We start from the raw sequence: 4930 nt of genomic DNA, 5'->3' as shown, positions 1-4930 counted from the left end.
GGTTGGTTTGTCTTTTGAAAGGTTGGTATTGTGTACCCAAAGATAATCTGTAATATAAAATTCACACCTAGAGGGCTGAGAAGCTCAAATTGAGAGAGGCCGTGGCCCAGAGGCAAGGAGGCCAAGTGAAGGAAGAGCTATCAGAGCAGGAGGCTGGGCCTGCTCTGGCCTACCACATTTTACCTGAAAGCAAAGGGCACAGGTTAGATTTTTAAGCTAGTGTGTCTTTTGGTGCTGTAACTACTAGGTGTAGAAATGAAGACACAATTAGTTTGGAGCAGAATTTCATTATGAGGGGAATAATTTTGTGCCTAGTCTTAGTTATACTAATATAAGAGCACTAGATCTCTTTGCCCTAGGGAGAACATCTTTTCTAAATTCCTGTGGCTGATTAGTTTGCAAAACGAGTGAGCTTCTGATAGGGAATGAGTGTTAGACCTCAGGCTCTTCTTCCTGAGAGCCGAAATTAGAAAAACCTGTTTTTAAAAGTGTGGTCCTAACAAATATCTGCTAGCATCAGAGGGTGGCAAGAGCCCCGAAGGGGATTCCTTATAAGAGAATCTCCTGGTGATACATGCTGCACAGAAAAAGAAGCTCCAGCTAAAGTTTCAGGTGAGGCTGAGGGACCTCTGGACTCAGCCACCAAGATATGTTGTCACATTTTGAGAATGATGGCTGAACAGAAAGTGAAAACATAACAGGCTACACCCTTGGAGCCTAAGTGTGGGTTGTCTAGCGATTTGGCCCAGCAAGATACATTTTTCAGTTATGCTGTGTGGAAGCACTGACCAACTTGGGTTCTGTGAGTCCCTGGGATTCTTGAACAATTTTAAGCGGGAGCCCCAAGTGAGAAATCCTGGATATCCACTCAGGATACATAGATGAATAAGCAATAAATTAGGGAAAGTGTGTAAAGCTGATAAGGGAGTGGAGGGGGAGGGGTATACTAGTTATACTAGCTTTCAAGGTCTAGCTATACATTTTGTAGTGGGAGCAGGGGCAAAGACTATAGGGGTGTACAATTTTTAGTAACATGCCTATATTTATGTATTTCAAGACAACAAACTCGCAGAGATTATTAGGCCTTTGAGATTTTTCAGTTTTAGAAATTTTCCAGTTGTAATCAATCCAAAAGATGTCACTGGCAAGAGGTTGGTTTGCATACTTATGCAGAGAGTCAAAGTTGGGTATTATCTTGATATGTATTGTGTGCCATGCTTGATGGGAATATTTTTTTGAGAAAGTAAATCAGAATTGTTTGCAGACTGGATGAGTCATTCTTTTATTCATTCCCTTATTTTAAAAGAATATATTGAATGCCTGCTACATGCCTGGTACTCTATAGTTGAACCCAGAATGAGAACTGAGAAGGAAAACTGGAGTGGGGAAAGGGAGGGAGGGAGAAAGCCTGCCTCACGGAAGCAAGCGTGAGCATCCTCAGCTGGTCTTGTACTGGAATTGTAGCTTTATAGACTAATTTTAGTGAAAAGTTACATTTTACAATATTAGGTCTTTTTATGGTAGTCTATTTATTCAAATATCTCATTTTCATTACTAAAGTTTTGTAGGTTTTCTTTTTTTTTTCCCCCCCATAGTTCTGCACTCCTAGGTATTTTACTCCTAAGTATTAATTGCTCTTATGAGCAATAAAATTCTAACCAGTTTCCTTACTTTTAGTCTAAAGCCTACCTCATCAACACCTGCAAATCTATTCTGCTTTTAGATTAAGAATTTAAATTTTTTTATCTCTTTAATTAATAGGAAATTATGAATTTTTGTTTCGATTTTTATCCTTACATTTTCTAATAGGCTTACTTAACAATATCTAAAGTTTAAAAAAACTTAAAATGCTTATATTTAATCATTTTCCTTCCATCTTAATATTGTTGCTAACACTTTATTTCACCTTGATTTATTATCAGAAATTAGTAATTACTAGTTATTTTTACGTATTTAGTATTGTAATTTAATGGCACATATATAAATTTCTTTGCTCATTATTTCTTCTTGCATTTCTCATGGAATATATTTCTTTTCCTAAAGTTTCTATAGATAAGGTCCGCTCTTGGTAGATTTTATTTGTCGGAAAATGTCTATATTTCACCTTTGTTCAGCTGGATATAGAGTTATAGATTAATATCTATTTTTTTCAGAGTTTTAAGAATATTATTCCATTACATTCTTGTTTTCATTATTGCTTTGGAAAAGTCTGCTTTTGGTCTGATTATTTACTTTTGTAGGAAACTTGTCTTTTCTCTCTGCTAGCTTTTGATATCTCCTCTTTTTCTTTTACTGTCTGTCCTTTCTCAGAAATATGTTTTATTGTGGAATTTTTTTTGTTTATCTTACTTGGAACTTATACTTCTCGAAATTGAAGGTTTATATTTTTCATCAATTCTGAAAAAAGCTTATCTTTCTCATTTTCTGTCTTTTTTCTTTCTGGAATTCCTATTATGAGATATAAGATGGATCTATTCATTCTACTTTCCATGTATCTTAACTCCTTTCATATTTTCCATTTTCTTATATCTTGGGCAGCATTCTGAGTAATTTCCTTAGATCTATCTTCCACTTCACTAACTTTCACTTTGGCTATATCTACTTTTCTGTTCATCACTAAGTTTTTTTTTAAGACACATTTAATCACCATCATGATCAAACGAATACATTTAGCAATCGACAACATGTGAACAACAAAAACAAACACAATCCTACATTTAAATTTTTTATTGGAACGCTTTGCACTTTCCACGAATAGAAATTTAAATACCTGTTTTACAGGTAGTCACAAATAAAATCCTCATTAAAAAAAAATTTTTTTTGGCCTTAAGAATGTTGTAACCTATAGCTTTTCTGTCACTTCTCTGGCTCTCCTCTTCTAATAAGCTGCTTTTTTTTTTTTTTTTTGGAAGCAATTAAAAATTCCTGTCACTGCTATAACTACTGGTGTTGCTGGAACATTTGTAACCACATTGGTTTTGTGGTTTGGAAAAGTATTGGCCTATACCTCTATAGGGACCAGAGCTTTTGCCTTCAAAGTTTTCTCCTTTCATGGGTCCAGAGTCGAAGATTGATTATCACAATTGCCAAAGTCATTGTAGCTTCTATGACCTCTCAAACTGCTTCCATCATCACTCGATTCATGTATACCACTGTATCCACCAACACCATGGCTGCCACCAAGGCCATCACAACCACTGAAACTCCATGACCAAAGTTGTCATTCCCTCTAAAACAACCTCCACAATCACTGCCAAAGTTTTCAGAACGACGTTTGGATGAGGCATCAACCATCTCTTGCTTATCCATGGTTCTCCTTACTTTACAGTTATAGCTATTCACAGTATGGTATTTCTGAATGACAGTCTTATCTGTGGAGCTATAGTCACCAAAGGTTACAAAAGCAAAGCTCTTCTTGTCACTGCCTTAGTCATTAATGATTTCAATCACCTCAATCTTCCTATACTAATCAAAATAATCTCTCACATGATGTTCTTCAGTGTCTTTTTTAATAACACTTTTTAAATAAGTCACTGGGCATTTGGTCTTGAAACCCTTTCTTGAGACAGCCCTCTTTGGTTCCACAACTCTTCTAGCCACCTTGAGTGGCCTTGCATTCATGACTATGTCTGCTTGCTCCACAGTAGCATATGTAACAAACCCAAAGTTCCCGGAGCGCTTGGAATTTGAATTTTTCATTACCACACAATCTATGAGTGTTCTCCCTGGCTCAAAATGACCCCTCAGTCTCTCCTTCATTATTTTAAAGTTCAAACCTGTGGTGAAGAGTCTCTGAAGCTTTTTGGGTTCTTTGGGAGACTCCGAATTAGACATGATGGCGATGTGAGGGAAGACTTGAACAATGTTTCTTCAGCTGTGGCCACAAGCAGAAACCCACTGAGTTTTTAATACCAATAGCTATCATTTTAATTTATGGATGTTCTTTTAATTTTTTCAAATATATTTTAGTTTAATTTTTTTCTTCAAATATTAAATATCTTATCTATGTTTATTAGTCATTTTAGTTTTCTTTTATAATTTCTAGATAGATTTGTTTTACAGTCTAAGTATAAAAATTATACTATCTAATATTCTTGGGAATCTAAGTCTGTGGTTTGATTTTTCCTTACCTCTTGATTTTTGGTGTGTTTTGTAATTTTAGATTATGAACTCGGGTTTGGTGAAGCTTTATCTGTGAAAATCCTCTGCAGCCTGGTTGAGAATGTGACCCCCAAAGAGATTTTGTTCTTGCATCTGCTAGGCACTTTAGTCTAAAATTGTTTTGTTTCATTTTGTCTTGTTTTTTAAGGTTAATTTCTTGGGTAGACAATTCCTAGAGTATACGATTATGTAAATTCTAACATCAAACTAAGGTGAAAAGAGGCTAGTAGCCTGTAAATGGTCAGAGCTGTAAATTTGTTTTAACTAATTAATCTTTCCCTACCTTAATCTCATTTCATAACAAGCTAGTTCCCAGTTTATTCTCTATGCTGGTGGTCAGATTTTTCTTTTATTGAATGCGTAGCACTTTGGAGGTTCTGACTTTATGAAGGAAGGACTGGGATGTTGCATCCTAATTCCAATTCCTCACTTCAAGAGGGCCTGAGACCTTGTTTTCTTAATTGACATGGGCTTTAAAAATCAGTGCTCTAGAGAGGTAGATTAGTAAGCCTTCACTGGAGTACCAAAGTTTGAGTTTTAAGCTTCTTCTTCACTTTTTGGCCTTTGGACCTTTTCTGTATTTGAGAGTAGGAGTGGATAGAGTCCACTTATTTATTTCAAAGGATGCTTATTTTACCTGCTGTCAAATTTCTAGGCATTTTGCAGTAGGATACTTCTTTCTGGAATATTTAGTCTGCCATATTTCCATAAATAGAAGTCCCATATATTTCATTTACCTTATTCAATGCCGTTTCCCCAACACTGGGGA

At 35.7% G+C, this 4930-nt stretch overlaps 1 pseudogene; it reads right to left on the bottom strand.

Moving 5' to 3' along the window:
* Nucleotides 1-2915: 2915 nt before the first annotated feature.
* On the bottom strand, nt 2916-3834 carry LOC105308472 (annotated as a pseudogene).
* Between the last annotated feature and the right edge of the window lie 1096 nt (nt 3835-4930).

The sequence above is a fragment of the Pteropus vampyrus genome, unplaced genomic scaffold, assembly GCF_000151845.1.
Source record: "Pteropus vampyrus isolate Shadow unplaced genomic scaffold, Pvam_2.0 Scaffold580, whole genome shotgun sequence".
NCBI classification, from domain to species: Eukaryota; Metazoa; Chordata; class Mammalia; order Chiroptera; family Pteropodidae; genus Pteropus; species Pteropus vampyrus.
The sequence above is the reverse complement of the archived record's forward strand: the minus strand, read 5'-3'. Positions and strand labels throughout refer to the sequence as shown.